Raw genomic sequence first — 10,244 nt, forward strand, 5'->3', positions numbered from 1 at the left:
CATGCAAAGGACTGCTTATATTGATTTGCCTTGGGAAATAAGTTAGACAAGAAGAGATGATAATACTTGAAAACAGTGAGGGACATTGAAAATGTGGTTTAAGTTGGATCCATTAATTCCAAGGTGACGATGAATCAGAAGAATTTTAGAGCTAGGATATTAGAGTAAATTTTTGACATTGTGAAACATTTATAATACAAATGTATTGAAAAGCAACATGGTGAGCCTTTTATAGTTTAGCCTTAAAAATTGGAATTGCCCAGGTGTTCTATCATCTCATACTGGCCTCTGGCATTTTAAGAGTGAATGCCTGACTTGGTTGTAAAAAATTGCACATCAGTGAGTTTCTGCACTTATATTTCATTAAATATTTACCATCTCAGAAGCCTGACTTTTTCTTTCTTTCTTTCCAAGATGGCTTGTGGTCCGTGCTTTAATCTATTTCCTAGGGAGGCTTTTTTTTCTTTCTTGCTTTTATGCAAAGAAAACTGTTGTTTATTTTAACACTTAATATGGCATATTCAAAGAGATCTTGTTTTGGAGTATTTGTAAGCTAACAATTTAAAAATATCGAATGCTTTCATGATAAAATTTTCCTTTTTATCCACACAATATAGATACTAGAGGTTTTATGATGTCAAACATTTACTCTAGTACCCCAGGTCCAAATTACTTTTGCCCATTATCCGTAAGCTTATAAATTTCTGTATCAGTGGGAAGATAAACTTACATTTATGTAAAACTTGATGGAACGAAACAAAATTACATGAAACAACAATTTTTATAGGGCCACTAGATGGCTCTGTTACCCTATTATTTATGTATATGTTTAAACCTCTGAATTTGTCACCTTGTTTAGGTATAGTGTTTAAACCCCTTTGAATTAAATACATTTGTTCATTGTGCATGAATGTATTAATGTATATGTGGATAATAACATGAAAATGGCAGCATATTTAGTAGCTCTAAAAGCCTATCTTCTGGACTTCAGTTTTATATAATGAATATCTACAGTGAATATTGAAAACTTAAGGTTCTACCAGAAATGAACAATCTTCTCCAGATGCATATTCTAAATATACCATTGGAATACACCGGAACTTGATACATAAGTTTTTTAACATGCTGAATTAATCAGTTAGAGATTTAATTCATTTCCTACTGTGCAAATTATTTAACACACTGTTAATGTGCTAGATATCAAACTGGACAATGATTCTGTTGGAGAAATAAAATATTTCTGCCCGGTCTACTAGAGGGCAAGAATGTAGTCATATTCATCTTACCTACAGTAGTACTTTGGTGCACGCTCAATGAAACGTTTGTTGAATGAGGAAGCTAGGATGATAAAAAATGAAAAAGAATTCTGAGAAATTATGCATAATGTACAGAAGGAAAAATGAGTGCAGGGTGGTACATTTAAGCAAAAATGACAAACTTTCTTGAATGCAGAGTAGTATTTAAGGCAAAAAAATTACTAACTCTTTTGGCCTCAGGCACATCTTACCTTTGTCTTTGCCAAAAGGTTTAAATTAAGTCTCCCCCCATGTTAGGACTATATTTCAAATTTTGTAATGAAAATCATTTCAAAGGGAAAATTCTATGGCAAACTGTGGAACCAATTCCTATTAGTTAGTATTTATAACTGGAATAGATTGTCACTGTCTCTACCAAAAAATATAAAAATTAGCCAGGCATGGTGGTAGGCGCCTGTAATCCCAGCTACTCAAGAGGCTGAGGCAAGAGAATCACTTGAACCTGTGAGGCGGAGGTTGCAGTGAGCAGAGATTATGCCCCTGCACTCCAGCCTGGGTAAGAGAGTAAAACTGCATCTCGAAATAAATAAAGAAATAAAAAAGTAAAATAAAAGGCTTCAGATGCTGTATAAGAATACTCGTTTGGCTTGCTGAAAAGCTGCAAAGGCCGTCAGGATCCCACGCACGTGAGACTTTTACCTTTACCCAAGAAAGGAATAAAAGAGGTCAGACGATGACAACTATGTCCTCAACAGCCAGGCCTCAGGAATCGGTGGCTTTTGAGGATGTGGCTGTATACTTCACTAAGAAGGAACGGGCCATCTTGGTGCCTGACCAGAGGCCTTGTACTGTGTGATGCTGGAAAACTATGAGGCCGTGGCCTTTGTAGCAGTGCTACCCACTTCCAAACTAGCTTCTGTCTCTCATCTGGAGCAAGGGAAAGAGCCCTGTTTCACCCAACTACAGGGAGTCCTAAGCAGGAGGGGCTGGAGAGCAGGCTTTATAGGATATTTGGAACTGAGAAGATACACTTACTTAGCTAAAGCAATGTTATGTATAATAAAATCAAAAATTCTTCAAAATCATCAGTGCTGTGAAGACAGGAGAAAGAGTTTAAATTCTTGACATTTACCAGTTTTCCAAGAAAGCAGTTGACGTAAGAGCCACCTTAAATGATGTCAAATGCACATTTTATTTTTCTGTAGATTTAATGTGTTTCATTGATTAAAATAATTCATTTTGATGTATTTAAGTTAAATGATGAGAACACGCGGACACATAGAGGGGAACAATACACACTGGGCCTACCTGAGGATGGAGGGAGGGAGCGAGGAGAGAGAGGACCAGGAAAATTACTATTGGGTAATAGGCTTAGTACCTGGTGAGGAAATAATCTGTACAACAAACTGCCATGAAACGCTTTTACCTATGTAAGAAACCTGCACATCCTGCACATATGCCCCTGAACTTAACATAAAAATCTAAAAAAGAAAAGGAGAACTGATGCATAGTATGGCTAATACATGGTATAAATGAAACTCAGAACCATGCCACTAAGTGAAAAGAAGCCAGACACAAAAGACTACATACTATATGATTCTATTCATATGAAATGTTCAGAAAAGGCAAATTTATAGTGACAGAAAACAGATCAATGACTGGCTGAGGCTGGGTTGGGGGCAGGTCTTATCTTCAAATGGGCATGAAGAACCCCATCTATCAATCTTCGTCAGAGATCTTCTGACATCAGATCACCACGATGGCTGTACAATCCTATTAATGACTCAGCAGTTAAGGGATGTATGCTTCATCTGGTGAGTTTTATAGTATGTAATCATACATCCTCAAAAAGTCCATTTAAAAAGACGTAAAAGAATAGATTAATTCTTGCCTTCCTGGGACAGTGTTCAAGCATCCTTTTCATATTCACTCTTTAAACTTCGCTCTGTCCCTGTGTATTCTACCTGTAACCTGTTTCTGGATTCCACATGCTAACACTGCATTGAGAATTGTGCCTCTTTATTCAGGAATATGATTGGTCTATAGTTTTGTTTTCTGCCATCTTTGTAAAGCTTTAAGCAAAGGTTAAAAATAAATGTCGTACTTACATTATAGGAAGATAAATAATTTTTTTTTTTTTGAGATGGAGTCTCACTCTGTCGCCCAGGCTGGAGTGCAGTGATGTGATCTTGGCTCACCGCAACCTCTGCCTCCCGGATTCAAGTGATTCTCCTGCCTGAGCCTCCCAAGTAGCTGGGGCTACAGGCACTCACACCATCATGCCTGACTAATTTTTCTATTTTTAGTAGAGATGGAGTTTCACCATATTGGCCAGGCTGGTCTCAAACACCTGACCTTGTGATCCACCTGCCGTGGCCTCCCAAAGTGCTGGGATTACAGGTGTGAGCCACCTCACCTGGTCAAAAATAAATAAATTTTATCTCCAAGTGAACAGTCATTAAAAAAAGAATACTCCAATTTAACATGTAAGATGTTTTAGTAGTTATTTCTTAATTTTATAAGTAAAACTGTAGAAAACTAAGTAGAATAGAACCAGATAAGTGACTTTTGTATTTCGTTAGTTTAAAACACTTTTATCAGTATGATAATTCATGTAAATGGACGGTTTTCTTAGGGAACAGAAAGTCCAGAAAGAAATTTCTGGAATTGAGGACTTAAATTTGATTAAAGTAATACAAATTTTTTAATACTCATCATTCTTTACAGCATTGAACAAAACTTACTGAAAAGGACTAAGAAGGGAAATTATGTAAAATGAGTGTAACACAAAAGGAGTTCTGAAAATAATTATTTATAGCATTTTTTTAAGACAGAGTCTTGCTCTGTCACCCAGGCCGGAATGCAGTGGTGGATTCTGGCTCACTGCAATTTCTGTTTCTCGGGTTCAAGCGATTCTCCTGCCTTAGCCTCCAGAGTAGCTGGGATTACAGGTGCATGCCACCACACCTGGCTAATTTTTGTATTTTTAGTAGAGATGGGGTTTTGCCATGTTTAACAGGATGGTCTCAAACTGCTGACCTTACGTGATCTGCTTGCCTCAGCCTCCCAAAGTTCTGGGATTACAGATGTGAGCCACTGCACCCAACTACAATTATTTATAGTCTCTAAGAGAGATAGTAATAATGGTGATAACTAGTGTTTATTGAGTATTTACTTGCTCATTAACTCATTTAATCCTAACAATTGTATGAGGGCTATACAATTATTATCCCCAATTTACAGATGAGTAGATTGAGGCACAGAGAAATAATGTAATTAACCTGAGGTTTGAAGTGGATTTGGATGTAAGCTTGCTGGCTCAGAGCCCATGCTCTTAACTGATGTTCTGTGTAACAGAAGAAAAATGATATTAGGTATAAAATAAGCCTGGGCTTTGCTACTTGTGAGACCTTAGGAGAGTTAACTATCCATTCCAAACCTGTTTCCTCATCTATACAAGGAAACCAGCAGTATCTTTTTGGTATTGTTGTTAGGATAATTTATAAGAATTATCTGGCAATTACCATTATTTAAGAGTTAGAGGTTTTTTATTTGTCTTACATTTAATAATTATTAAAAATTGAATTTATTATTATTTTTATTTAGAAGAAACACTTGTAAGTCTTTGTATGATTGGGAAAATATGTATTTTTGTGAATCAAATTTATTGATTTTTATAAAAAGTTATACTTTTTTTCTAGCACTTAAATATAAGAGCATATACTATGTTAAAACTGTCATGCCTTGCTTTTCCAATTACTTATTGTTAAATTAATTGATTCAACAAGTATTTTATTGAGCACTTATTATTTCAGAGACTAGACCCATTGACGTGGGATATATTGATGAAAGAAAACAAATAGTTTGCCTTCGAGAAGCTTATTTGAGTGGGAGAAGACAAAAGATCTAATAAAAATTGGTAAATTATACAATTAGTTATAAGATTATAAGTGCTATGGTTAAAAAAAGATTACTTCGGAGTAGTAGGAATCAGGAGTCAGGGTAGGGAGGAAGGGGTGAAATTTTATATAAGGTTGTCAGGGTAGGCCTTATTGAGTAGATGACATCTGAGCAAACACTGAACTACAGTGTGGAAGCCAGCCACGTTAATATTTGTGGGCACGTCAACACCAAGGTCCTGAGTAAGACGGTCAGTAAGGGAGCCAATGCAACCGTTGCAGAATGAGAGAGGAGGAAAAGGAGCTGCGGTTATGAAGGTGATGGATACCAGATTATGTACGGCCTTGCAGGCCACTGTAAGGACCGTAGCATGTACTCTGAATGAAAAGGAGAACTATTGTAGGAATTAAAGTGTTGTGATTTAATTTTTAAAAGGATTACCCTGGATGTTGGGTTGACAACAGATTGTAGTACAGATACATGGAAGCAGGGATGATAACCAGGATAAAGACTTTGGCATCTTAGAATGAGGTGGCAGCCGTGGATTTGGTAAGAAGTGGTTGGTTTTGGATAAAATTGAAGACTGAGCTAACAGGATTTCTTGACAGATCGAACGTGGGGTGTGCTAACCAAGGGATTCACTATCCTACAGTATTCACGGTTCATGCCTACACTCAAGGAAATAGGATCATATAAAGGGATCATCACTCTTAGAGCGTGTCTACCACAGAATGAAATAGTTTTTTGGAGGAAGATCATAATGTACAGATGTGCCTCAGTTGCAGACTCAACTACATCACTGTGCGTACCCTGGCTTATCTTAGCCAAGGCAGAGCCTATCACTAGCCTCAACCCTAGCTGATTGCCCTTTTCTCCTGAGTATCCGTTGTTGCTAATTGAACCTGGAATGTAATGCTTATGTAGTGGGTAAAAATTCCATAATTCACAACTTGTTCAAAATATAGCTTTCTTTTAGTTTTTAATAATTGTCCCTATTCAAGATATGATTCAGAACGTTAATGATTTTTAAATATTTTAGAAAAACCCAGTCAAAATGAAGATTCTTCTCTCCATTTCTTCCACAGGTGATTGTGATAGTGGACATGAAATGGTAGGGTAACACCTGGCCTTAGCCATCATCTCTCCTCTTCTGGCATTGGATGAACCTCAATAGGGTTGGTCAGTCTTTGTAAAGTGGTCTCTAGATTTCATGGTCTAGGCTCCTCCCATGGCCTGTAGCCATCAATTGGTGCAGGTTATTACATGCCCTCTTTGTACCAGCTGCCAGATCCCTTTGGATTTAAAAGGCTGTTCTTAGTGATTCCTACAGCTTATCTGGAGAAATGAAACTTTTATGTGTTCTCCTGTGCCCCTGTGGAAGCTGTGCAAACCAAGGACATCTATACCTAGGATACTGCAAGCTATCTCTACTATTTGGTGGGGGAGAGCCTTCACCATTGGTGGGCAGAGTACATGGAGGAGGTTGCTGCTTTGCAGTTTTAAATGGGAAGTAGGGTGCAGCTTTCTCTACTGTTTGATCCTCAGACTTAAAGCTCTCTCGTCTGCCATTCTTAGGGCTCAGCTTGGTGTCAAGGAAGAAGGCAGGGGAGAAAAAAATCCAAGTTTGTATTTACCTTTTTCTTTTCTCTTTGCAGTATTTGTTCATCTCCAGCCAGGCAACTCCATTCTGGGAGTAGAGCAGGAAGGTGGTGGCGGGGAGGTGTAGTCTGGCTTTCCACTGTTTTCTTTTTAGCCTATTGTTTATGGTGTAAGTCTTAGCTTTGGGTACTTAAATCACTTCCAACTCCCATGCCAATGGCTCTCATTCTTTTTAGTCTGGGGATCCTTTTACATTCTTAAACATTATTGAGAACCCCAAAGGGCTTTTGTTTATAAAAGAAATGATTCTATTTATCAATATTAAGATAAATTTATCAATGTTATAGATAATGCTGTATATATATTATAGTTATATTTATCAATATTTACTTTATTAGAAATTAAAATGGACAAATTAAAAAACATTAAAAAATAAGAACAAACCCATAATAAAGCTATAGTTTTAATGAAAAAATAACTGTGCTTTCCAAAATAAAAGAAAATGAGAAGAGGGGCACTGCATTACATTTTGGTAAATTTCTTTAATGTTTGGCTTAATAGAGACATTGAATTCTTATATCTATTTCTGCATTCAATTTATTTTGATAGGTTGTTTTGTTGAAGTATATGAAGAAAATCTGATCTCATACCCATATGTGTTTGGGAAAGGAAAGTATATGTTTACAGCCTTTTTAGATAATTGTGGATATTTTTCTTGATACTGCATTAAAAATTGACAAGTGCTATTGTCTTAAAGGATATTTGCAATGTGGAATCTGAATCAAATCAATGAACTGTTCATATTCTGCTATATTAAAATCTATTGGTTTATCTTACTCTGAGAATAAATCTTTCACTCTTATAATGATAATGCTATGTATACATATATTATTTATACTATGTATATGTGTTTTGTGACCTCAGCATCGCTTTTTTGGAAAATGGTTTACTGAGTTATGCTGATCTTTCAAATGTTGACACCTTTCATTATATAATATTAGAAAATTACATTTTTTAATATCACCACCAACCCCATCAGAAAGGTCTCTAAATATGAGTATGCTGTGAAGTTCACGGTAGCAATACAAGTTCTACAAAATTCTAATTTTTGCTTGAAAGCCGAAATTTTATAATTGGCAAGAAATACTGTCAATTGTGTTTTTTTGAAGTGACTAACTCACTTTGTTCCATTTTTAGAAAATATTTGCCAGTTGCTAAAGTCTAAATAGCCGCAATTCTCTGTCATTCTTTCAAGTAAAAATGATGTTCCACGAATAAAGTGGCTGGTTCCACTTGCAGCTCAAACAGTTGCTCAAGGGCTTTTTTTTCGAGAAAACCACCTGCTTCAGTATGTAGGCACATATTTAGGCACATTTCCCATTTTGTCACACAGAAGATTAAAAAGCATATACTGTAGTGTGGAAATGTAATAATACTCATAATTTTACTGCTTCGTCAAGGACAGTCATAAGTGACACTTTTAAAAGATCAGTGTGTGATGATGATGATGAATACAATAGTACAGATTAATTCTACTGCCTTTATTTATGTTGAAGCACCAGCAGTTTTACCTATTATTGCTATTGCACCATTAGTAACAATATCAACACAATGACAAAGGCATATAATGAATTCACATTAATATAAAAATCGTTTTGACCTTGCAGACCCTCTGAAGAGGACTCAGGTCTGCGAAAGGTCCACAGGCTATATTGTAAAACTATTGTACTGTAGTGATGAGACTCTTCACCATGGCAGAGGTCCTATTTACTAGTTGATTTCTTGTATAATATCCAGTATCTGATGCTGCTTAGATTTCTTGCTTCTGTGCTCCTCCTTCTGGACACAGTTGGTCCTGAATATACAGTCTTAGTCTTTAAAATGATAACTTATTGTTCTTATAAAGTAAAGCAAGTTATGCATTTGGAAATAAAAATTCCAATACTTTTCCCTGGTCCAGTACTCCAGTCCCACTTATCAAAGGCAACTCACTTTTGCCATTTGTTTAAGCTCTGCTGATTATTTTCATAATTCTAATTTCACTTTTACCCTAATTTCTTAATTTGTCAACTTTAAGCAGTATCTGTTGGCTCTCCACATGAAGAGGAGACATTTAGTTCACTCATATTAGTTCCTCACATTCATGCTTACCGTCCTAATTTTTTAGCATTTATTTATGTTTTTAGCTCTTCTTTTGGTTTTGTTTGTAGGTTTAAATAAACTTAATTTCTGTTAAAGTTAACACAGGCCAAGAGGATCGGGGTGACTATTCTTTGCAGGTATATCTCAAAGAGAAGTGAGGGAGACAGGTTGAGCTATTCAAGCCCAATTTCTGCTTCCAGTTTTACCACTTAGATAATTCATTGGTTTCTCCTTTATGGGAGAGTAGATCAGAGACAGAGAGAGTCACATGTTACAATAATTGATCTTCTGGCACATGGTAAACAAAGCAAGGAGAAAAGCATTCCCCTCCTTACCAATGATCACATGTGACTTCCACTGACAGATGCATAAATTGAGATCAGAAAAGTCACCTACAGAATGTTACTTAGTTAAGAATGGATGTTGAATTATAGTCCAATCTATCTTTTTTGCTATTCTGATTGCACTGAGGACATCCCTGTAATTAACTGAGAATGAAAACAATATGGTCTTCTCAGGATGATGATTGGTGAGAGGGAAAATTTATCAATATTATATTTTCATAGCTCTTTGTTGTTTTTAAAATTATAATCTTTAAATTATTAAAAATTTGTCAACTTATTCACTTGTATGTGAAGCAAACTTTATTTTTAATAGTATATTTGTTTTGTGGGCTTTAAAAAGTTTTGTTTGCTTTGAAGCATATAAATTGAGGTCTGAAACAGTACACTGAAGCACTAGGAGTAGACAGCATGTTGAGCTTGCATTTCCGTTTAATGTGGTTGAAACTGAAAAAAGTTTAGATTCAGAGTGTTATTTATCAAATAGAGAAGACTCATCTTCTTTGGTCCAACTGTATAAATTATGTATAATGTTTAAGAATCAGGTCTGGTTTCCATCTCAGTTATTGATTTGAAATAGAGCATTTTGGCATCAGAAATGTAGACAGCAGGCATTTCCTCCACTTAATGTATTCCCTCAAAACCAAGAAGCAGCTTGATGTAGACAGTTTTATGTAAGATTTGTCACGGATTCTGGGTGCTTTGGAAGCATCTCACATTTTATTCAGTGTAATTCACTTTTTTGTATGGTGAAATGTGGGCAAATACATTCTTTCTAACAATATCTTGGAGACTTTATACTGTTAGCATGTAATATGTAAAATTTGCTTTGACTTTTTTGAAAGGGATTGCTAAGTAAATGTGATGGCTAATTTTATGTGTCAACTTTGACTGGGTCAGAGGAAACCTAGATAGCTGGTGAAACATTATTTCTGGGTGTGGCTATGATGGTGCTTCTGGATGAGATTAGCATTTCAGATGGCAGATTCAGTTAAGCAGATTACTC

At 35.9% G+C, this 10,244-nt stretch overlaps 1 pseudogene; it reads left to right on the forward strand.

The window, feature by feature from the left end:
- The first annotated feature begins 1,641 nt into the window (after window positions 1-1,641).
- LOC100895620 (KRAB domain-containing protein 1 pseudogene) lies at window positions 1,642-3,668 on the forward strand (annotated as a pseudogene).
- Window positions 3,669-10,244: the final 6,576 nt, after the last annotated feature.

This window comes from Callithrix jacchus, chromosome 3, assembly GCF_049354715.1.
Source record: "Callithrix jacchus isolate 240 chromosome 3, calJac240_pri, whole genome shotgun sequence".
Taxonomy (NCBI): Eukaryota; Metazoa; Chordata; class Mammalia; order Primates; family Cebidae; genus Callithrix; species Callithrix jacchus.